Source organism: Manihot esculenta, chromosome 8 (genome assembly GCF_001659605.2).
Source record: "Manihot esculenta cultivar AM560-2 chromosome 8, M.esculenta_v8, whole genome shotgun sequence".
Lineage (NCBI taxonomy): Eukaryota > Viridiplantae > Streptophyta > Magnoliopsida > Malpighiales > Euphorbiaceae > Manihot > Manihot esculenta.
This window is the reverse complement of record NC_035168.2, coordinates 21,426,596-21,452,648: the sequence shown is the minus strand read 5'-3', so window position 1 is coordinate 21,452,648 and position 26,053 is coordinate 21,426,596.

Here is a 26,053-nt window from a genome sequence, read left to right as displayed (position 1 = left end):
CGTCCTCGAATGATTCGAAAACAAATAACACATAAATTGGAGGAAACGAACCTCAAAACAAGTATGGATACTGCTGGAGCATAGATTCTCGTGTCTCCCAGGTGCACTCTTCTAGGTTATGGTGGTTCCATAGAACTTTCACCATCGGAATCTCTTTGTTCCTTAGCTGTCTGATCTGTGTGTCCAGAATCCGCACTGGCTGCTCTATATAGGTGAGATCTGTATGAATCTCCACCTCAAGCTCATTCAGAACCTGATTCGGATCTGACACAAACTGCCGTAGCATAGAAACATGAAACACCGGGTGAATCCTCGCCATAGAAACAGGCAAATCTAGTTTATACGACACATTTCCGATCCGCTGCAAAATCTCAAAGGGTCCAATGTATCGTGGAGCTAACTTACCCTTCTTTCCAAATCGAACCACTCCTTTCATTGGAGACACTTTTAGCAATACCATACTACCCTCTTGGAATTCTAACTGTTTCCTGCGAACGTCTGCATAACTTTTCTGTCTACTCTGCGCTGTCCTGATTCTATCTCTGATCACGGGCACTACGCGACTAGTAATCTCCACTAACTCTGGCCCTGCAAGAGCCTTCTCTCCTATCTCTTCCCAACACACAGGGGATCTGCACTTCCTCCCATACAAAGCTTCATAAGGAACCATCCCAATGCTAGCATGATGGCTGTTATTGTAGGCAAACTCCACCAAAGGTAGATGCTGCCTCCAAGAACCGCCAAAGTCTAACACACATATTCTGAGCATATCCTCGATGGTCTGGATGGTCCTCTCTGACTGTCCATCAGTCTGTGGGTGGAAAGCAGTACTAAACTCCAATCGCGTGCCCATCGCACTCTGCAGACTCCGCCAAAAGCGGGAGGTAAACTGAGGTCCTCTGTCTGAAACTATAGACACTGGAACTCCATGTAATCTCACGATCTCATTCAGATAGACTTGTGCCAACTTATCCACAGAATAGTTACTCCGAATTGGAAGAAAATGAGCAGATTTTGTGAGTCTGTCCACAATCACCCATATAGAGTCTATCCTGTTGGACGCTGCTGGTAAACCCACTACAAAATCCATAGCTATGTTCTCCCATTTCCATTCTGGAATCGGCAATGGGTTAAGCATTCCTGCTGGTTTCTGATGCTCTAGTTTCACCCTCTGGCACACTTCACAAGCTGTCACAAACTGCGCCACTTCTTTCTTCATGGCTGGCCACCAATAGACCCTTTTCAGAGCCTGATACATCTTAGTGGCTCCTGGGTGAACACTATATCTCGCATTATGAGCTTCCCTCATAATGTGTTCCTTCACACTGCCCCTATCTGGTACACAAAGTCGACTTCCATAGCGAAGGATCCCTTTGCTATCAAATCTGAACTCTGCACTGTTGCCTGACTGAACAGTCCTGGCAATTTTCATCAACTCAGGGTCCTCATGCTGTCTCTGAGCGATCTGCTCCAGAAACACAGGTGTCACTCTCATCTGTGCTATCAACGCACCTGTACCAGACAACTCGAACTGTAACCCCTCTTCGAAGAGCTTATAAAGCTCCATCACTATTGGTCTCCGCTCTACTGTTATATGGGATAAACTGCCTAGTGACTTCCGGCTAAGGGCGTCTGCCACGACATTCGCCTTACCCGGATGATACTGGATCTTACAATCATAATCACTGAGCAATTCTACCCATCTCCTCTGCCTCATATTCAGCTCTCTCTGACTCAAGATGTACTGTAAACTCTTGTGATCCGTGAAGATCTCGCATTTAACCCCGTAGAGGTAATGCCTCCACATCTTAAGTGCAAAGATAACTGCTGCCATCTCAAGGTCATGGGTGGGGTAATTCAACTCGTGCTTCTTTAACTGTCTAGAAGCATAAGCAATCACCCTATCACTCTGCATCAAAACACAACCCAATCCCACTCGAGACGCATCACAACATACTGTGAAATCCTCATTACTCACAGGCAGAGCTAGCACTGGTGTTGTTGTCAATCTCTTTTTGAGCTCCTCAAAGCTCTCTTCACACTGGTCTGACCAGACAAACTTCTGGTTCTTCTGAGTCAATTTGGTCATCGGAGCTGCTATCTTTGAGAAGTTCTGAACGAACCTCCTGTAGTAACCTGCCAGTCCCAGAAAGCTTTTAATCTCAGTCACTGTCGTGGGTCTGGGCCAGTTAACTACAGCTTCTATCTTCTTGGGGTCTACCTCAATACCCTCTGCTGATACTACATGTCCCAAGAAGGAAATGCTCCTCAACCAAAACTCACACTTTGAGAACTTGGCATATAAACCATGCTCTCTCAGTGTCTGCAGAACTATCCTCAGATGCTGGGCATGCTCCTCTGCATCTCTGGAATACACTAGAATATCATCGATGAAAACAATGACAAAGTGATCCAGAAACTCACTGAAAACTCTGTTCATGAGATCCATGAATGCTGCAGGGGCGTTAGTCAACCCGAACGGCATCACTAAGAACTCATAATGCCCATACCTGGTTCTGAAAGCTGTCTTAGGCACATCTGCCTCTCTAACTCTCAACTGATGATACCCGGATCTCAGATCTATTTTAGAAAAACAACCTGCTCCAGCTAGCTGGTCGAATAGATCATCAATCCGAGGTAAGGGATACCTATTCTTGATAGTGACCTTGTTCAACTGTCTGTAGTCGATACAAAGTCTGAGGGATCCATCCTTCTTTCTGACAAAAAGCACTGGAGCACCCCAAGGTGAGGTACTAGGGCGGATGAAACCCTTATCTACCAAGTCCTGCAACTGTTCTTTTAACTCTTTTAACTCTGCTGGTGCCATCCTGTAGGGAGGAATAGAGATAGGTCTCATACCTGGCAGCAACTCAATTTCAAACCCTATCTCCCTATCAGGTGGAAGTCCTGGTAAATCGTCTGGGAACACATCGAGAAACTCTCGGACAACTGGTACGGCGGCTGGTTCCCTCACCTGACTGTCTAGCTCTCTCACATGAGCTAGAAACCCCTGACAACCCCTCCTAAGCAAACGACGAGCCTGAAGGGCTGAAATCATACCTCTGGGTTTACCTCTCCTGTCTCCTCTGAAGACACACTCTGACCCATCCTGGTTTCTGAGACTCACTATTTTCTCTCTACAGTCCAAAGTCGCACTATATGTAGATAACCAATCCATCCCTAGAATGACATCAAAATCCGTCAAATCTAGAACCACAAGGTCAGCTGGAAGGTATCTACCCTCTATAAACACTGGACTGAAACGACAGACTGACACTGCCACTGATGGGTCGCATTTGGGTCCACTGACCCGGAGAGGATACTCTAACTCAGACCTGATCAAACCCAATCTCTTTATGGCTCTCGAAGCAATAAAGGAATGAGAAGCACCGGGGTCCATCAAAGCATACACATCTGAACACCCAATGATGAGATTACCTGACACCACTGTGTTCGATGTATTAGCCTCCTCCTGAGTCACTGTGAAAATCCGTGCTGGGGCTACCGGATTTCCACCTCGGGAACCTGCTGCTGAAGTAGAGGCTGCCCCTCTCCCTCTACCTCTGCCACTACTCTGAGGCATGGCTGAAGCCACTGGCTGCCCTACTGGCTGTGCTACACTGCCTGAACTCATCTGCTGGGAAGGTGCCACAAAAGTCACCTGAGGACACTCTCGAGCAAAATGCCCCACCTGTCCACATCTAAAACAGGCTGAAGATCCCAACTGACAAGCTCCTCTGTGTGGTCTTCCACATCTCCTACATGCTGGAATAGTTGTGCCAGAGCTTGAGCCACTACCCATTCCCAGACCAGACTTGACTTTACTCCAGAATCTACTCTTTGTTCCTTTTGCCTTATCCCAGCGTTTGCTACCTGAGGTGCCTGAACTGGGGGCCTTAGAACCCGAGGCCTGTGCCTGAGACTGTTTTTGAATCTTGGCACTAGCTTCCATCTTCCTAGCTGCATCCACAATAGAGTGGAAACTCTCCTTTTCTGCTGGAAGGATCAAAGAAGAATACCTGGGATGAAGTCTTAAGGTATATCTTCTCGTTTTCTTCTGATCAGTATCATAGGCTTGACCCACATACTGAAGCAAATCTAGGAACTTATCTGTGAACTCATCAACCGTCATCTCATCTGTTTGTCTTAACTGTTCAAACTCTATTAGCTTCATCTCCCTGGAGCTATCAGGAAAAGCCCATCCTGCAAACTCATTAGCAAATTCTCCCCACGACATACTGTTCAGCCTCGGCTCTATATAGTTCCTAAACCATTCCCGAGCCTTCCTACATTTTAGTGTAAACCCTGCCATCTCAATGGCTCTACTACCATCCGCACCCAACTCATCAGTAATCATTTTTACACATCTCAGATACTCAAATGGATCATCTCCTGTATAAAACTTAGGAGCATCCAATTTAAGGTACTCAGTCATCTGTACCTTACTCCCAGATGAACTAGGTGGAGGTATTTGTGCACCAGGGACTACTGGTTCTGTTTGTGGTGGTGGAGGTACTGGTTCATTTATTTCTGGGTGTGCTGCACTTGGATGGGTAGGGGAGGGTGGATACATAGGATATGGTGGATATGATGGGTAATAGTAAGGATATGGCATATATGGCATAGATGTAGGATATGGGTCAAATCGAGAGTATTCCGACATACCTTCCATTGGATACTCTGGAACCTGGGAAACAGCTGGATAATCAAACCCCGAGACCTGAACACCTCCCAGAGATTCTCCCATACCTTCATCCATAGACGGATCAGTCTCCATGGCCTCCCTCTCTTCCTCTGATCTACCTCCTCTAACTATCCCTCTTCTGCTCTCGTCTACAGACCTTCTAGGGTCTATTGACATGCCTTCCCTGCTAGATCTCTGAGACCTTGCCCTCGGCAATGCAGGAGGACGAGCAGCTAATCCCTCACTATCTGATGGGACTCCAGTCAATCGAACTGATCGACGAGTTCCTCGCATCTTAACGCTGAAAAACAACACATACTATAGCATATCAGCACATAAACATATATCTCAATCATAACTCATAGCATAACACAGATAGGACGCAACACCCTATCCTAGTGGACATGCTTCCCTATTGTGCTTGACCAACTGGATTTTCTATGAGCCCGACACTCTCTCTATAGGTCCGACCATATGAACCTAGGGCTCTGATACCAATCTGTAACGACCCCAAAATGGACCGTCACCGGCGCTAGGATTCAGGTCGGCTTAAGGCCGCCAGAACCCGTAGCAAGCCTGCTATACTCGCTGTGTACCTGACAAACTCATACATGATCATACATTTTCTGTGAAAATAAAAACTCTTTGCTGAACCAAGGCTTAACCTGTGCATGCACTATCTCTGTACTCTGTACTCTGTACTCTGTACTCCTGACTAGAGCTTGCTCTAGATGGGTGAACTCATACCTGTTAAGCCTGGTTATAAAACATACAGAAAAACATAGACATAGATACATATCCAGATCATGTACAACACATACATCACTAAGTCAAGCACAACTCTAACGTTATACACAACTATAACATCTCTTTACAAGTTACATGTCCACTCTATACGATTACAAGCTCTTTTACTCTTTCTCTTTCTGTACTCTGCTGGACTGTCCCTGTACACTGTACACTGAACCTGCAAAACTGGGGTTAAGGGAGTGGGATGAGCTCTATAGCCCAGTGAGTAGAACAGTAAAATATCTCAGTAAAACATGATCTCATGAAATGCGTCATAACACAAACAAGCCACATCAAGAGTAAACCTGTCACCACATAATCCCAGTATACCGTGCCAGGCCGTAGACTGGGGTCCTGGACTTCCTGTACCATATATTTATATGTGTATATATAACACCTGTACTTACCCTTTGCCAGTATAGACCACTTGCCTATACCCGCCAGGCCGTAGAATGGGGTCCTGGTCTTCCTTTACCTGCCAGGCCGTAGAATGGGGTCCTGGTCTTCCTGTCTGGAACTACTGGATCATTCAGCATTTACCCACACCAACAATAAAGCTATGCAATGCAACATCTTTGTGCATTCTAATGCAATCACCCTATGGTATAAATATGATGCATGAAATATGCTAAAAGCAGTTATTGTCTGAATTAAATCAAGTAATCAGTTTATTTCCACTCACCTCTGGCTCTAGACTGACTCTGCAGGTTCTGTACACTCTGGAGCAGTACTCACTGCTGCTCTCTTTGGTTCCTCTGGTCTGTATAAACACATAAAGACTCAATAGGAGGGACCAAACTATCATAAGCATAACTCTATAAACTCCCCAAGAACCTCCTTAACCTTACTTTACAACTCAAGCAAAACATGCAAAAGAAAAGCTGGACAGGACACTTTCGGCAGCAGGTTCGGCGGCCGAAAGTCCTCTCCAGAGACGAAACTCAAACACCTTCGGCGGCCGAATCTCATGCTTTGGCGGCCGAACCCTTTCGGGGGCAAGTTTCGGGGACCAAAACATACTCCAGAGACGAAAGTCTCTAACCTTCAGCGGCACCTTCGGCGGCCGAAGTCCCCAAACAGAGCCGAACATGCAAAACGCTCGGGGAAAGCTGTGGCAGCCTAAGCCACCATGCAAGAGGTTCGGCGGCCGAAAGAACCTTCGGCTGCCGAACCTGAGTTCATCCAGAACTCAGCCCGACGGCAAACCAAGCTCCTCCTTCCCTTCAACATCTCCAAACATGCATAATCAACTCCTCAACACTCATATACATAAGTATATGGTCACAGGGGTCCAAAACTATCTAATAACCCCAAACAACAAATCAAACATAACACATAAACATATATACATGCATAAATCATCAAAACTACCTTTACTAACCTAAGCATGCATCTCTTTCCTTAATCCCCATAAAACCTTCAGAAAACATAGAACAAGGTCCGGATCTTCCTTTACCTTTATAAATAGGAAGATGAACGTTCTGAATCCAAGGAAAACAGATCAACTCTTCGTCAACCTTACTAACGCTCAAAAGCTTCACTTTTGCTCAACACTCTCACAATCTCTTGCACACAAGCAACTCCTGCATGAGCTGCTCAAACTGAGCAAATAAAGCATGGGAGACGTGACCAACTTCTGGACATAATCTGGTGATAACACCTGTCCAACATGCTGACTAAGGGATACAAAACTGCTGGCTCAGCAACTCAGCTTCGGCTGCCGAAACGCATGCAAAACCATGCAACATTCGGGGGCCGAACCTGAATTCGGAAGCCGAACATTGAGCACTTTCGGCGGCCGAACTTACCTTCGGCGGCCGAACTTGGCTCATCAGCCTTGGGTCATTTCAACTCAAAACTTAGTTAAATCAATAAAACACATATCACACATAGTAAAACATAAATCCTACCCTCCTCTAGAAGTCCGACACCCCGGATTCCACCGGACGACAGGAATTCCGAGGCCGGATTCTAGCCGGGTATGACAGTTTATTAATCCCTGAGAAGTCTAGAAAGAATTGCAAGCTTCAGAGGTCCATTTATGGATTGAAGCAAGCTTCTCGGAGCTGGAATCTTCATTTTGATGAGACAGTCAGGGACTTTGGATTCATAAAAAATGAAGATGAACCTTGTGTTTACAAGATGGTTAGTGGGAGTGCAATTGTGTTTCTAGTCCTATATGTGGATGACATATTACTCATTGGAAATGATATCCCTACCTTGCAAAAGGTTAAGACTTGGTTAGGAAATTCTTTTTCAATGAAGGACTTAGGTGAGGCTACATATATCCTTGGTATTAAGATCTATAGAGATAGATCCAAGAGGATAATCGGTCTGAGTCAAAGTACTTATATTGACAAGGTGCTGAAAAGGTTCAGCATGCAAGATTCCAAAAGAGGATTCTTGCCCATGTCTCATGGTATTCATCTCAGCAAGAATCAATGTCCTGTGACATCTGATGAGCGAGAACGGATGAATAGGATCCTTTATGCTTCTGCTATTGGATCTATCATGTATGCCATGTTATTTACTAGACCAAACGTCTCATATGCCTTGAGCACAACGAGCAGATATCAGGCAGATCTCGGTGAAAGTCACTGGACAGCTGTTAAGAATATCCTAAAGTACCTTAAAAGGACTAAGGATGCATTCCTAGTTTATGGAGGTTTGGAAAACGAGCTAGTTGTAAGTGGTTACATAGATGATAGTTTCCAAACCGACATAGATGACTTCAGATCGCAGTCAGGATTTGTATTCACTTTAAATGATGGAGCTGTTAGCTGGAAGAGTGCCAAGTAGAGCATTATAGCAGATTTTACAACAGAAGCTGAGTATATAGCAGCATCAGATGCAGCTAAAGAGGCAGTCTGGTTGAAGAAATTCATCATAGAGTTGGGAGTGGTCCCAGCATTGCAAATCCTATGGACCTTTATTGTGATAACAATGGTGCCATAGCACAGGCAAAGGAGCCCAGATCTCATCAGAGATCTAAACACATACTCAGGCGATATCACCTTATTCGAGAGATCATTGATAGAGGAGATATGAAAATATGCAAAGTAGACACAAATGACAACATTGCAGATCCACTGACCAAGCCTCTTTCACAAGTCAAGCATGATCAACACACTAGGTCTATGGGTATTAGATACTTGTATGATTAGGCCTAGTGCAAGTGGGAGATTGTTAGTGTATATGCCCTAGGCCATTATCTTGGACCTTTTTGTATGTCGTTTTGGTTATTAATAAAAGAGATTTTTATCATTATTATTTGTTTGCATGTTACATAATAATGATTATCATCCCTGGTTACTTATTATTATGTTGATAATAATAAAATATAGCTAGTATGATTATTGATTGATAATCATGAGATGATTATGTATATATTAATATAATTCAATAATCATAGATACTTGTTAGAGAACAAAGTATTGGATGGACCCGCATTGAGCTCACTACATGGGTTATTGTCATAAGTGAATCTCAAAGTAGTTATGTCTTAATCCTTTGACTTGAGATTGTTATAGTTTCAACCATAAGGATTATTATGTTTTGACATAACCAAATATTATCTTTAATCGGACAATCATAAAGGTTATGATTGAGCATAATATAAATTATGTAGAGGATAATGAACAATCAAGATAGGATTTATCTCTCTCTCTGAGAGAGATATCTTCTGGGCTGCTCGATAAGTGAGACTGAGAAATGCATGGCCGTACTCAAATGAATTGATAGTGTGATCAATATCATTTAAATTTATCAGTCTACTTAGAGATCGAGAAATCATAAGTTTGAACATTATAAGTTTGACATTGATCATGACTTATGTTCAAACTAGATATCGTGTGACAAAGGGATTAATACATGTTCTATTTATTAGACTTTATCGGACTATTGATCCTCATATTAGTTGGGTAGTCATAATGTCTTTCTAGAGGCCACTTATGACTTATGGGCCTTGTGGGACTGGACCTATTGCCAATTAATGTGAGCCTATTGGGTCACACACAAAAAAACGTTGTTGATGTGCTATGACATATTAATGGGCTAAAAGCCCAAAACTCATTAATATAATTAATAATAATAAAGTGTTATTATTATTAATCATTAATATAATTAATAATAATAAAGTGTTATTATTATTAATTGTTTATTATTATGAGATAATAATATTTAAAAGATCTGCAGTCTATCTGTAACTTTTACAGATAAAGGACTTTATTACATAAGATATTTGAGTATCTGTGAGATTGTGATAGTGGGTTATGAATACAACTCCTGTTAGGAAAAGGAGTTATGAGAAAAACAAAAGACTGAAACATATAAATACTCCTTCTATGAATTGTGGAACGATGATGTTAATTTTTGAGAAAAATTCAGTCTAACTATTGCAGATTGTGGAGCACATAATCTATCCATCTTTGAGAGAGCTAGCACTCTAGAAGGATAGAAGACGTTCGTGTGGATACCATAGAGGGTGTTCGTTTGGAAAAGGAGCACTATCAGTCCGCCATTGTATCTTTTGGACGAGATTAACATGTTAGTCTCATATCCTTCTTATGAAATAAATGAAACACTCGGATTCTGGAAAAGGAAATCAGAGAAATTTTATTTTTCCGCTGCGCCTTTGGGTTGCAATAATCTCTAGATTTCCCAACACAGCTGATGTTCCTTCAGCTCCTGCGATGGCAGGCTCTTCAGACGCAGATGGTGCGGTGAGTTGCTTACTTAGTCTCTTGATTATGCGCTCAATTTCTGGACCGTAAGGCAAAGTTTCCTTGAGTCCAGATCCGGTCATGAAAGAAAAACAAACAAGTTAAATCAATTCCCTGGTAACGGTGCCAATTTTTGACTGTGCGGTTGTCGAAGTCGGGCAAAAATAACCTTTATGGTTATCAACAATCTTATAGCTATAGATAGTGGTGAAAGGATCGAATCCACAGGGAATTGGTACTCACCTATCTTTCTTATCAAGACCAGGAGAACAAACTGAAAATAAAATAAAATAAACTGCAAGTAAAGTAAAAGGGGGGGTTTTGAGATTGATTCAGTTAATTTAATGAAGAAAGCAATAAAATAAAGTAAATAATTAAAAGTAGAGTAAATCAAATATGAGAAAGGTCTAGTTGAAGAATTGGATCCACTTTAGTTGTTGGGATTGATCATTGATACTTAGGTTCCTTTGTTTGATTCAATAAATTAGTTATGGAGATGGAAGACGCTTCTTACCACCATGTCTCTCCTTAAGCATAAATAAATTAGGGAACGTCCTCTAACCAATCACTGATCAACAAGTTGTCAGGGAACATCCTTAGACCTTAGGCATCAAAACAATTATCAATTGCATTAAGAAATAGAGAGATCTAATTCTAGCTACCCAAACGCATGGAGATATCGCTAGATCATGCAATTTCCTTAGTTTTCACACCAAGTGTTCTTGTGTTTGAACTATCAAGCAATTATGAACTTAAAACTATTCAAACTAACAATATATCACCTTGCAATCAAGAATCAACTGGCCACATTGATCAAAATAACAAAGCAATAATGGAATCAAGCATGAAATTGCATAAATATTGAATAAATAAAAGTTAAACAATGTATGTTCAGATCTCTCAATCCATAAAAACAATTAAAGTTTCAACCAATCTTCAACTAGAATAAAAGGTTTCAGCCACTCATGGCTGAAACAAAACCAAAAATAAAGAAGAAAGGTAGAAGGAGAAGAGTGGCCGAACCCCTTGGAGAAGATGGAGGTGCGACTTGTGCAATCCGAAGAGAAGGAGAGAAGAGGCATCTCCGGTAGCCTTGAAAGAGATGTTTAAATAGTGTTTAGGTGCTGCCCTAGGTGCTCCTTGCTGCTCAAGTTGTTAGCTTGCTGCCCTAGGTGCTGCCCTAACTCATCTTGCCGCTTAAGTGTCTTCAAGGGAGAGAGAGGTGCCGAATGGTCTTCAAGGAAGGGGGGGTGTGTTGCCCTACTTGCCTGATGAGGTGGAGCCTTCCTTTGAATTTCAAATTTTGAATGTGCATCTTCTTGAGATTTGGCTTCCTCAATAAAGAAAGGCACTATTGAATATTTGAATTTCAAATTGTTCTGCACTTTCCTTGTTTGCCACTTTCCTTATTTAGCACTTTCCTTAATAAGCTGAATCTTGAATTTTGAATGCTCTTGAAGTACTTTCCTTATTTGTCTCCTCTTCAGTTGCAACTTGGCATGCTTGCTCTCCTTTGTTCCATTTTAGGCAGTTTTAAGGGCATTTTCTCCAAATCACCTCTTTATACCATTTTCTGCAAAATAAGATCAAAATCACAAAATTAGGCAGAAAAAATGTAAATTAACATCAATAACATCATGATAAAATGGTCTAAATTTGGACTGATCAGTAGGTCTATGAGGATCGCCTACAAGAGAACAAGGACTCCTCTTAGCTGAAGGCCAAGATCGAGTAGGCCTATGAGGCGCGACTTGCAGAGTTCAAGGCTTCTTATGCGATGAAAGAAGAATTATACAACTCAGCCTTCTGCATGTTCGCTTTCGGGTTCAATCAAGGCCTAAAGGCAGTTAGGGATGCCTCCTCCACCCCGTTGTCTCACCTTCGAGCTCCTAAAGTCGATTATGATGGCGAGAAGGTGCGCTACAGGGAGGATGATAACCCATTGCCCAAAGGAGCTCCTCCCCCGCCGACTAGACCCCAAGGAGAGGGTGCTAGACTCCGAGGATGATACTGGACTCCAAGGAGAGGATAATGTAAATAAGCCTTTGAACGATCTTGTTAGTTCGGGCTCATCTTTTGTACCCTTTGATAAATAAATAAAGATGTTATTTTGCCTTCTCTGTACTTGTGTTGTTTTTTTGGCTTTTTTATTTCTCTGTCTCTTTACTTTGATGTTTGAATGTATGGCGACCTAGAGATGTGTATTCAATAATGAATGATGTTTAACTTCAGCATGTGCTGCATTTATACTTAGATTATTTTTTGTTCAAACTGCTTTACTGGCTTTGCCGATCTGCTCAAACCCTTAAACCACTTTCTTCATTCTGACTTGTGAATTTCTTCTCACTTAACTTAATCATAGAAACCTTAAGCCGTATGCGTACTTAACAAATTTCAACTCACTTAACTTTACTTAATTAATGGACCAGCCTATCTCTACTGGGACTTTGCCAATCAAACTGACCCGGGCTAAGAGCTCGACATTTGGCTGGGCTTCTCACTTGCAAGTTTTTCTTATTTTGATGAGGGCATTTCCGTCTTTGGCTCACGGCCTCTTCAGCGTTTTGAGCTCGGACATATAATACTTGGAGTAATAACTTGCTTGTATAAGTGCCCTACACGAAACGATCTTTAAGCTTGCTCTCGTTACGAGCTCGGACATTTTACCCTTCTTGACGTAACCTTCTGACAGTCAATATGGTCTGAGCTGTATGTCCCGCTGGGATGGAGAGCTCGGTCTCCTGTCGCTTTTCTTATTTTGTTGAGTGTTTGTTCACTGTAAGCTAGTCCGAGCTAGGAGCACGACCCTTTGCTTTTGTTTATCCTTTTGCTTATTTCGCGTTTGTGGGCCTCATTATATAGGGAGCTCGGTTTTCTACTATTCTTTCCACACCTGACTTTATTCTTCTGGGTTGTCCACATGTTGCGAGTCCGTCCGACTAGTGAGCCCGTCTGTTTAACGAGTTCGTGAGCTCGAATGTTTGTTTTCAGTTTTTAAATATCTCGAGCTTTTTAGTGATGTCAGACTTGCTTCTCTGCTTCCATGTTGAGCCAAGAATAGGCTATACTTCAGCTTGTTTAGTTGTGTTTTCGTTCTGCCTTAGTCTCTTCTGGTGAGGGGAGGCTTGAAGCTGCTACTTTTCTTTGTTGATTTTTCTCTTTCTAGCTTGGTCCGGCGGTGTTGGTGGTCATTGTCCGGGTTCAGTCACATTCTTCCCTAGTTTTATTTCCCTTTGAGCTCGGTCTTGAGTAGCTCAGCTCGGGGTTTATACCCTTTGGCTTTACTGTTGCTCCCAGGCTTGCTAGCCTCACTCGGGGTTTAGGCTCTTTGGCCTTACTATTGCTTCCATGCTCTTTGGCCTTGCATGGGATTCAGGCTCTTTGGCCTTACTGTTGCTTCGTCCTCTTAGCTCAGTTTTGTGGTGTTGGCGGTCATTTTTCGAGGCCAGTCACCTACCTCATTGAGGGTTTCGCTTGGTATTCGGACTCTTTGGCCTTATTGTCACTTCATCCTCTTAGCTTGGTTTTGTGGTGCTAGGGGTCATTTTCTGAGGCCAGTCACCCACCTCACTGAGGGCTTCGCTTAGGATTTAGGCTCTTTGGCCTTACTGTTGCTTTGTCCTCTCAACTCGGTTTTGTGGTACTGGAGGTCATTTTCCGAGGCCAGTCACCCACCTCACTAAGGGCTTCGCTTGGAATTCAGGCTCTTTGGACTTACTATCGCTTCATCCTCTCAACTCGGTTTTGTGGTGCTGTGGGTCATTTTTCGAGACCAGTCACCCACCTCACTGAGGGCTTCTATCCCTCTCAGCTCGGTTTTGTGGTACTGGTGGTCTTTTTCTGAGGTCAGTCACCCACCTCACTAAGGGCTTCTAGTGCCTGTTCTTCTTCTTTTTTAAGAGATGATTGAGACACATAATGGTAAAAATAATATTTCTTATTTCATTCATTTTTTTCAGAGTACAAACGTTTTCAGAGTATAGGATATTACATTGTCCTTATTTTAAGGAAAGTATCTCTTCAGATGTTGGATATTCCAAGCATAGGGCTTCGAGTTCCCTTGTAGGTCTTTAATCTGGTATACTCTAGGCTTGACAACTTTAGTTATTCTGAAAAGGCCCTCCCAGGTTGGTGCCAGCTTCCCCACTGCTGCTCTCTATCCCGTGGCTTCTAGTTTCCTCAGGGCTAGGTCTCCAACCTATAGGTTTCTTTCCCTAACCCTTTAATTGTAATAGCGAGCTGCTTTTTATTGATAAGCGGTTGTGCGTACAAGGGCTTCTTCTCTAATCTCCTATAGGACATCCAAATTGCTTCTCAACTTGTCACCGCTAGTGTCTTGATTGTTGAACTAGACATGGAGAGAAGGGATTTGCAGCTCGATGGGGACTACTGTCTCGGTGCCAAATGCTAGTGCAAACGGTGTTTCCTTCGTTGGCATCTGAGGGGTAGTCTTGAATGCCCATAGGATGCTATTAAGTTCGGTCGCCCAATTCTTCTTTGCCCCATCCAGTCGCTTTTTTAATCCTTAAAGGATAGCTCGGTTCGTGACCTCCGTCTGGCCATTGGTGTGAGGGTGGGCTACCGAGGAGAACTTGTGCCAGATGCCCATGTTCCTTGTGACATCTTTGAAGGTCTTGCAGTCAAACTGCTTGCCATTGTCTGATATGAGCATTCTTGATATCCCAAATCTGTAGATGATGTTGCCCTAGATGAAATCTATCACTTTTCGTGCCGTGATGATGGGGACGGCCTCAACTTCAGGCCACTTTGAGAAGTACTCCACAGCTACTATCATAAACTTCTTGTAATACGCGGCTAGAATCCGGCATCGGAATTCCTGTCGTCCGGTGGAATCCGGGGTGTCGGAATGCTAAAGGAGGGTAGGATTTATGTTTTACTACGTGTTATGATGTGTATTCATGTGTTAACGTCAAATGGAATTACGTTTTGAGCTGAAATGACCCAAGGCAGATGAGCCAAGTTCGGCCGCCGAAGGTAAGTTCGGCCGCCGAAAGTGCTCCAGGTTCGGCTTCCAAAGTGCAAGTTCGGCCCCCGAATGTTGCATGGGTTTGCATGCGATTGGGTAGCCGAAGCTGAGGTGGCCAGCCAGCTGAGTCATGGATTTTGACAGATGTTGGCCTCAGATTCTTAGCCTGTACGTCTCTCATGACTCATTTGTATTAGCTGCTGCTCATACAGAAGAGTAGTGTGTGTTTTCAAAGGGTTGGAAGGTTTTGAAAGTTTTTGAGGTTTTGAGCGTTGGATGAGAAGTTGGTCCATTTTCCTTTGTTCAGGGTGTTTATCTTCTTATTACAGGAGGTAAGTGATGCTTTTGACCCTGTTTCTATGTTTTCTGAAGGTTTTAAGGGAGTTATGGAGAGAGATGCTTGTTTAGGTGATAAATGGTGGTTTTGATGATGTATGCATGTATATATGTTTATGTGTTATGTTTGATTTGTTGTTTGGGGTGATTAGATAGTTTTGGACCCCTGTGAACATATACTTATGTATATGAGTGTTGAGGAGTTGATATATGCATGTTTGGAGATGTTGAAGGGAAGGAGGAGCTTGGTTTGCCGTCGGGCTGAGTTCTGGATGAACTCAGGTTCGGCAGCCGAAGGTTCATTCGGCCGCCGAACCTCTTGCATGGTGGCTTTGACTGCCACAGCTTGCCCCGCGAGTTTTGCATGTTCGGCTCTGTTTGGGGACTTCGGCCGCCGAAGGTTAGAGACTTTCGTCTCTGGAGTGCCTTTTGGTCCCCGAAACTCGCCCCCGAAAGGGTTCGGCCGCCGAAGCTTGAGATTCGGCTGCCGAAGGTGCTTGAGTTTCGTCTCTGGAAAGGACTTTTGGCCGCCGAACCTGCCGCCGAAAGTGTTCTGTCCAGCTTTCTTTTGCATGCTTTGCATGAGGTTTAGAGTGAGTTTCAGGGGATGCTTGGGGAGTGTCATAGAGGTATTCAGAAGCTTGTTTGGTCCCTCAGTTGAGTTTATCTGTACCTATACAGACCCGAGGAACCAGAGAGAGCAGCAGTGAGTACTGCTCCAGAGTTTTCAGAGCCTGCTCAGTCAGTCAGTCCAGTTAGCCAGAGGTGAGTGGAACTAAACTTAACTCTTTTAATTGACTAATGGAATGTTTTAGCATATCTCATGCATCATGATTATGCCATAGGTTGAGTGCATTAGTATCCACGAATATGTTGCATTGCATAGTTAGTTGTTGATGTGGGTAAATGCTGAATGATCCAATAGTCACAGACAGGAAGTCCAGGAGCCTTTGACTACGCCCTGGAAGGTATAGTAAAGACCAGGAGCCTTTGACTACGCCCTGGCAGGTATAGTAAAGACCAGGAGCCTTTGACTACGCCCTGGCAGGTATATAGTAAAGTCCAGGAGCCTTTGACTACGCCCTGGCAATGGTAAGTACAGAGGTGTTATATACACATATACATATATGACAGGAAGACCAGGTGCTCGATTCTACGCCCTGGCACAGAGTTACTGGGACTATGTGGTGACAGGTTTACTCTTGATGTGGTTTGTCTGTGTTATGACGCATTCCATGAGATCATGTTTTACTGAGATGTTTTACTATTCTACTCACTGGGCTATAGAGCTCATCCCACTCCCTTAACCCCAGTTTTGCAGGTTCAGTGTACAGTGTACAGGGACAGTCCAGCAGAGTACGGAAAGAGTAAAGAGAATTGTAATAGCCTAGAGTGGACATGTAATATGAAAGAAATGTAATATTTGTGTGTCTTAAGGTAGACATGTGTTTGACTTAGTGATGTATGTGTTGTACATGATCTGGATATGTATCTATGTTTTTCTGTATGTGAAAAACCAGGCTTAACAGGTATGAGTTAACCCATCTAGAGCAAGCTCTAGTCAGGGGTACAGAGTACAGAGTACAGAGTACAGAGTACAGAGTACAGAGATAGTGCATGCACAGGTTAAGCCTTGGTTCAGCAAAGAGTTTTTATTTTCACAGAAAATGTATGATCATGTATGAGTTATACAGGTACACAGAGAGTATAGCAGGCTTGCTACGGGTTCTGGCGGCCTTAAGCCGACCTGAATCCTAGCGCCGGTGACGGTCCATTTTGGGGTCGTTACAGATTGGTATCAGAGCCCTAGGTTCACATGATCGGACCTATAGAGACAGTGTCGGGCTCATAGAGAGTCAAGCACAATAGGAAATCATGTCCACTAGGATAGGGTGTTGCGTCCTATCTGTGATATGCCATGAGTTATGCATGTGCCTTATTGTTTTGTGTTGTTTATGTGCTAAAATGCTATGTTATATGTTGTGTTTCCAGAGAGTAAAGATGAGAGGAACTCGTCGATCAGCTCGATTGACTGGAGTCCCACCAGAGAGTGATAGAACAGCTGCTCGTCCTCCTGCATTGCCGAGGGCAAGGTCTCAGAGATCTAGCAGGGAAGGTAGGTCAATAGACCCTAGAAGGTCTGTCGACGAGAGCAGAAGAGGAACAGTTAGGGGTGAAAGATCAGAGGAAAGGAGGGAAGCTATGGAGATTGAGCAGTCTAGAGATGACAGCATGGGTATAGGCAGATTTGAGGAAGGTATGGGAGAGTCGCAGGGAGGTGCGCAGACCTTAGGTTTTGGCTATCCAGAGTATCCGATGGGAGGTATGTCGGAGTACTCTAGTTTTGTGCCATATCCTTCTTACATGCCATATATGCCTTATCCTCCGTACTACCCACCATATCCTATGTATCCATCTTCCCCTACCCATCCAAGTGCAGCACACCCAGAGTCAAATGAACCAGTACCACCACCAGAACCAGTAGCCCCTGTTGACAGACATCAACCTAGCTCATCGGGAGGTAAAGTGCAAATGACGGAGTACTTGAAATTGGATGCTCCTAAATATAACACGGGAGATGATCCATTTGAATACCTCAGATCAGTTAGGATGATAACTAGTGAGTTGGGAGCTGATGATAGTAGAGCCATTGAGATGGCAGGGTTTACACTTAAATGCAAGAAAGCCAGAGAATGGTTTAAGAACTATGTGGAACCCAGAATGGACAGCATGTCATGGGGAGAGTTCGCCAATGCGTTTGCAGGGTGGGCTTTTCCTGACAGTTCCAGAGAGATGAAGGTAATAGAGTTCGAACAGTTGAGACAGACAGATGAGATGAGTGTTGATGAATTCACAGATAAGTTCCTGGATTTGCTTCAGTATGTGGGTCAAGCCTATGATACTGATCAGAAGAAGGCAAGGAGATATACTATGAGATTGCATCCCAGGTATGCTTCCTTGATTCTTCCAGCAGAAAAGGAGAGTTTCCACACCATAGTGGACGCAGCCAGGAAAATGGAAGCTAGTGCCAATATTCAGAAACAATCAAAGGCACAGGCTTCGGGTTCTAAGGCCCCCACTTCAGGCAGCAAGAGATGGGATAGAGCAAAAGGAACCAAGAATAAGTTATGGAGTAAAGTGAAGTCAGGTCTGGGAATAGGTAGTGGCTCAAGCTCTGGCACAGCTCCAGTCTGCAGAAGATGCGGAAAACCACATGGCGGAGTTTGTCGGTTGGGATCTACAGCTTGTTTTAGATGTGGACAGGAAGGGCATATTGCTCGGGATTGTCCTCAGGTGACTTTTGCACCATCCCAGCAGATGAGTTCAGGCAGTGTGGTACAGGCAGTTGTACGGCCAGCAGCTCCAGTCATGCCTCAGAGTAGTGGCAGAGGTAGAGGGAGAGGGGCAGCCTCTACTTCAGCAGCAGGTTCCCGAGGTGGAAATCCGGTAGCCCCCGCACGGATTTTCACTGTGACACAGGAGGAAGCGAACATGTCGAACACAGTGGTGTCAGGTAATCTCATCATTGGGTGTTCAGATGTGTATGCTTTGATGGACCCCGGTGCTTCTCATTCCTTTATTGCTTCGAGAGCCATAGAGAGATTGGGATTGATCAGTTCTGAGTTAGAGTATCCTCTCTGGGTCAGTGGACCTAAATGTGACCCATCAGTGGCAGTGTCAGTCTGTCGTTTCAGTCCAGTGTTTATAGAGGGTAGATACCTTCCAGCTGACCTTGTGGTTCTAGATTTGACAGATTTTGATGTCATTCTAGGGATGGATTGGTTATCTACATATAGTGCTACTTTGGACTGTAGAGAAAAGGTAGTGAGTCTCAGAGACCAGGATGGGTCAGAGTGTGTCTTTAGCGGAGACAGGAGAGGTACACCCAGAGGTATGATTTCAGCCCTTCAGGCTCGTCGTTTGCTTAGGAGGGGTTGTCAGGGGTTTCTAGCTCATGTGAGAGAGCTAGACAGTCAGGTGAGGGAACCAGCCGCAGTACCAGTCGTCCGAGAGTTTCTCAATGTGTTCCCAGACGAGTTACCAGGACTCCCACCTGATAGGGAGATAGGGTTTGAAATTGAATTGCTGCCAGGTACCAGACCTATCTCTATTCCTCCCTATAGGATGGCACCAGCAGAGTTAAAAGAGTTAAAAGAGCAGTTACAGGACTTGGTAGATAAGGGTTTCATCCGCCCTAGTACCTCACCTTGGGGTGCTCCAGTGCTCTTTGTCAGAAAGAAGGATGGATCCCTCAGACTTTGTATCGACTACAGACAGTTGAACAAGGTCACTATCAAGAATAGATATCCGCTACCTCAGATTGATGATCTCTTTGACCAGCTAGCTGGAGCAGGTTGTTTTTCGAAAATAGATCTGAGATCCGGGTATCATCAATTGAGAGTCAGAGAGGCAGATGTGCCTACGACAGCTTTCAGGACCAGATATGGGCATTATGAGTTCTTAGTGATGCCGTTCGGGTTGACTAACGTCCCTGCAGCATTCATGGATCTCATGAACAGAGTTTTCAGTGAGTTTCTGGATCACTTTGTCATTGTTTTCATCGATGATATTTTAGTGTATTCCAGAGATGCAGAGGAGCATGCCCAGCATCTGAGGATAGTTCTGCAGACACTGAGAGAGCATGGTTTATATGCCAAGTTCTCGAAGTGTGAGTTTTGGTTGAGGAGCATTTCCTTCTTGGGACATGTAGTTTCAGCAGAGGGTATTGAGGTAGACCCCAAGAAGATAGAGGCTGTAGCTAACTGGCCCAGACCCATGACAGTGACTGAGATTAAAAGCTTTCTGGGACTGGCAGGTTACTATAGGAGGTTCGTTCAGAACTTCTCAAAGATAGCGGCTCCTATGACCAAATTGACTCAGAGGAACCAGAAGTTTGTCTGGTCAGACCAATGTGAAGAGAGCTTTGAAGAGCTCAAGAAGAGATTGACAACAGCACCAGTGCTAGCTCTGCCTGTGAGTAATGAGGATTTCACAGTGTTCTGTGATGCATCTCGAGTGGGATTGGGCTGTGTTTTGATGCAGAGTGATAGGGTGATAGCTTATGCTTCAAGACAGTTGAAGAAGCACGAGTTGAATTACCCCACCCATGACCTAGAGATGGCAGCAGTTATCTTTGCACTTAAGATGTGGCGGCATTACCTCTACGGGGTTAAATGCGAGATCTTCACTGATCACAAGAGTTTACAGTACATCTTGAGTCAGAGAGAGCTGAATTTGAGGCAGAGGAGATGGGTAGAATTGCTCAGTGATTATGATTGTAAGATCCAGTATCATCCGGGTAAGGCGAATGTTGTGGCAGACGCCCTAAGTCGGAAGTCACTAGGCAGTTTATCCCATATAGCAGCAGAGCGGAGATCAGTTGTGATGGAGCTGTACAAGCTCTTAGAAGAGGGATTACAGTTAGAGTTGTCTGGTACAGGTGCGTTGATAGCACATATGAGAGTGACACCTGTGTTTCTGGAGCAGATAGCTCAGAGACAGCATGAGGACCCGGAGTTGATGAAAATTGCCAGGACTGTTCAGTCAGGCAACAGTGCAGAGTTTCGTTTTGACAGCAAAGGGATCCTCCGCTATGGGAGTCGCCTTTGTGTACCAGATAGGGGCAGTGTGAAGCAAGACATTATGAGGGAAGCTCATAATGCGCGGTATAGTGTTCACCCAGGAGCCACCAAGATGTATCAGGATCTGAAAAGAATCTATTGGTGGCCAGCCATGAAGAAAGAAGTGGCGCAATTTGTGACAGCTTGTGAGGTTTGCCAGAGGGTGAAACTAGAGCATCAGAAACCAGCAGGAATGCTTAACCCATTGCCGATTCCAGAATGGAAATGGGAGAATATAGCCATGGATTTTGTAGTGGGTTTACCAGCAACGTCCAACAGGATAGACTCTATATGGGTGATTGTGGACAGACTCACGAAATCTGCTCATTTTCTTCCAGTTCGGAGTAACTATTCTGTGGATAAGTTGGCACAGGTCTATCTGGATGAAATAGTAAGATTACATGGTGTTCCCGTGTCGATAGTGTCAGATAGAGGACCTCAGTTTACCTCTAGATTTTGGCGAAGTCTGCAGAGTGCGATGGGCACGAGATTAGAGTTTAGCACTGCTTTCCACCCACAGACTGATGGACAGTCAGAGAGGACCATCCAGACCATCGAGGATATGCTTCGACTGTGTGTGTTAGACTTTGGCGGTTCTTGGCGGCAGCATCTACCTTTGGTGGAGTTTGCCTACAATAACAGCCATCATGCTAGCATTGGGATGGCTCCTTATGAAGCTTTGTATGGGAGGAAGTGCAGATCCCCTGTTTGTTGGGAAGAGATAGGAGAGAAGGCTCTTGCAGGGCCAGAGTTAGTAGAGATTACTAGTCGAGTAGTGCCCGTGATCAGAGATAGAATCAGGACAGCGCAGAGTAGACAGAAAAGTTATGCAGATGTTCGCAGAAAGCAGTTAGAGTTTCAGGAGGGTAATATGGTATTGCTGAAAGTGTCTCCAATGAAAGGAGTGGTTCGGTTTGGAAAGAAGGGTAAGTTAGCTCCACGGTACATTGGACCCTTTACGATTTTGCAGAGGATCGGAAATGTGTCGTATAAGCTAGATTTGCCTGCTTCTATGGAGAGGATTCACCCGGTATTTCATGTTTCTATGCTACGGCAGTTTGTGTCAAATCCGAATCAGGTTCTGAGTGAGCCTGAGGTGGAGATTCATACAGATCTCACCTATATAGAGCAGCCAGTGCGGATTCTGGACACGCAGATCAGACAGCTAAGGAACAAGGGGATTCCGATGGTGAAAGTTCTATGGAACCACCATAACCTAGAAGAGTGCACCTGGGAGACGCGGGAGTCTATGCTCCAGCAGTATCCATATTTGTTTTGAGGTTAGTTTCCTCCGGTTTATGTGTTATTTGTTTTCGAATCATTCGAGGACGAATGTTGTTTTAAGGGGGGGAGAATGTAATACCCGGCTAGAATCCGGCATCGGAATTCCTGTCGTCCGGTGGAATCCGGGGTGTCGGAATGCTAAAGGAGGGTAGGATTTATGTTTTACTACGTGTTATGATGTGTATTCATGTGTTAACGTCAAATGGAATTATGTTTTGAGCTGAAATGACCCAAGGCAGATGAGCCAAGTTCGGCCGCCGAAGGTAAGTTCGGCCACCGAAAGTGCTCCAGGTTCGGCTTCCAAAGTGCAAGTTCGGCCCCCGAATGTTGCATGGGTTTGCATGCGATTGGGTAGCCGAAGCTGAGGTGGCCAGCCAGCTGAGTCATGGATTTTGACAGATGTTGGCCTCAGATTCTTGGCCTGCACGTCTCTCATGACTCATCTGTATTAGCTGCTGCTCATACAGAAGAGTAGTGTGTGTTTTCAAAGGGTTGGAAGGTTTTGAAAGTTTTTGAGGTTTTGAGCGTTGGATGAGAAGTTGGTCCATTTTCCTTTGTTCAGGGTGTTTATCTTCTTATTAAAGGAGGTAAGTGATGCTTTTGACCCTGTTTCTATGTTTTCTGAAGGTTTTAAGGGAGTTATGGAGAGAGATGCTTGTTTAGGTGATAAATGGTGGTTTTGATGATGTATGCATGTATATATGTTTATGTGTTATGTTTGATTTGTTGTTTGGGGTGATTAGATAGTTTTGGACCCCTGTGAACATATACTTATGTATATGAGTGTTGAGGAGTTGATATATGCATGTTTGGAGATGTTGAAGGGAAGGAGGAGCTTAGTTTGCCGTCGGGCTGAGTTCTGGATGAACTCAGGTTCGGCAGCCGAAGGTTCATTCGGCCGCCGAACCTCTTGCATGGTGGCTTTGACTGCCACAGCTTGCCCCGCGAGTTTTGCATGTTCGGCTCTGTTTGGGGACTTCGGCCGCCGAAGGTGCCGCCGAAGGTTAGAGACTTTCGTCTCTGGAGTGCCTTTTGGTCCCCGAAACTTGCCCCCGAAAGGGTTCGGCCACCGAAGCTTGAGATTCGGCCGCCGAAGGTGCTTGAGTTTCGTCTCTGGAAAGGACTTTTGGCCGCCGAACCTGCCGCCGAAAGTGTTCTGTCCAGCTTTCTTTTGCATGCTTTGCATGAGGTTTCGAGTGAGTTTCAGGGGATGCTTGGGGAGTGTCATAGAGGTATTCAGAAGCTTGTTTGGTCCCTCAGTTGAGTTTATCTGTACCTATACAGACCCGAGGAACCAGAGAGAGCAGCAGTGAGTACTGCTCCAGAGTTTTCAGAGCCTGCTCAGTCAGTCAGTCCAGTTAGCCAGAGGTGAGTGGAACTAAACTTAACTCTTTTAATTGACTAATGGAATGTTTTAGCATATCTCATGCATCATGATTATGCCATAGGTTGAGTGCATTAGTATCCACGAATATGTTGCATTGCATAGTTAGTTGTTGATGTGGGTAAATGCTAAATGATCCAATAGTCACAGACAGGAAGTCCAGGAGCCTTTGACTACGCCCTGGCAGGTATAGTAAAGACCAGGAGCCTTTGACTACGCCCTGGCAGGTATAGTAAAGACCAGGAGCCTTTGACTACGCCCTGGCAGGTATATAGTAAAGTCCAGGAGCCTTTGACTATGCCCTGGCAATGGTAAATACAGAGGTGTTATATACACATATACATATATGACAGGAAGACCAGGTGCTCGATTCTACGCCCTGGCACAGAGTTACTGGGACTATGTGGTGACAGGTTTACTCTTGATGTGGTTTGTCTGTGTTATGACGCATTCCATGAGATCATGTTTTACTGAGATGTTTTACTATTCTACTCACTGGGCTATAGAGCTCATCCCACTCCCTTAACCCCAGTTTTGCAGGTTCAGTGTACAGTGTACAGGGACAGTCCAGCAGAGTACGGAAAGAGTAAAGAGAATTGTAATAGCCTAGAGTGGACATGTAATATGAAAGAAATGTAATATTTGTGTGTCTTAAGGTAGACATGTGTTTGACTTAGTGATGTATGTGTTGTACATGATCTGGATATGTATCTATGTTTTTCTGTATGTGAAAAACCAGGCTTAACAGGTATGAGTTAACCCATCTAGAGCAAGCTCTAGTCAGGGGTACAGAGTACAGAGTACAGAGTACAGAGTACAGAGATAGTGCATGCACAGGTTAAGCCTTGGTTCAGCAAAGAGTTTTTATTTTCACAGAAAATGTATGATCATGTATGAGTTATACAGGTACACAGAGAGTATAGCAGGCTTGCTACGGGTTCTGGCGGCCTTAAGCCGACCTGAATCCTAGCGCCGGTGACGGTCCATTTTGGGGTCGTTACAGATTGGTATCAGAGCCCTAGGTTCACATGATCGGACCTATAGAGACAGTGTCGGGCTCATAGAGAGTCAAGCACAATAGGAAATCATGTCCACTAGGATAGGGTGTTGCGTCCTATCTGTGATATGCCATGAGTTATGCATGTGCCTTATTGTTTTGTGTTGTTTATGTGCTAAAATGCTATGTTATATGTTGTGTTTCCAGAGAGTAAAGATGAGAGGAACTCGTCGATCAGCTCGATTGACTGGAGTCCCACCAGAGAGTGATAGAACAGCTGCTCGTCCTCCTGCATTGCCGAGGGCAAGGTCTCAGAGATCTAGCAGGGAAGGTAGGTCAATAGACCCTAGAAGGTCTGTCGACGAGAGCAGAAGAGGAACAGTTAGGGGTGAAAGATCAGAGGAAAGGAGGGAAGCTATGGAGATTGAGCAGTCTAGAGATGACAGCATGGGTATAGGCAGATTTGAGGAAGGTATGGGAGAGTCGCAGGGAGGTGCGCAGACCTTAGGTTTTGGCTATCCAGAGTATCCGATGGGAGGTATGTCGGAGTACTCTAGTTTTGTGCCATATCCTTCTTACATGCCATATATGCCTTATCCTCCGTACTACCCACCATATCCTATGTATCCATCTTCCCCTACCCATCCAAGTGCAGCACACCCAGAGTCAAATGAACCAGTACCACCACCAGAACCAGTAGCCCCTGTTGACAGACATCAACCTAGCTCATCGGGAGGTAAAGTGCAAATGACGGAGTACTTGAAATTGGATGCTCCTAAATATAACACGGGAGATGATCCATTTGAATACCTCAGATCAGTTAGGATGATAACTAGTGAGTTGGGAGCTGATGATAGTAGAGCCATTGAGATGGCAGGGTTTACACTTAAATGCAAGAAAGCCAGAGAATGGTTTAAGAACTATGTGGAACCCAGAATGGACAGCATGTCATGGGGAGAGTTCGCCAATGCGTTTGCAGGGTGGGCTTTTCCTGACAGTTCCAGAGAGATGAAGGTAATAGAGTTCGAACAGTTGAGACAGACAGATGAGATGAGTGTTGATGAATTCACAGATAAGTTCCTGGATTTGCTTCAGTATGTGGGTCAAGCCTATGATACTGATCAGAAGAAGGCAAGGAGATATACTATGAGATTGCATCCCAGGTATGCTTCCTTGATTCTTCCAGCAGAAAAGGAGAGTTTCCACACCATAGTGGACGCAGCCAGGAAAATGGAAGCTAGTGCCAATAT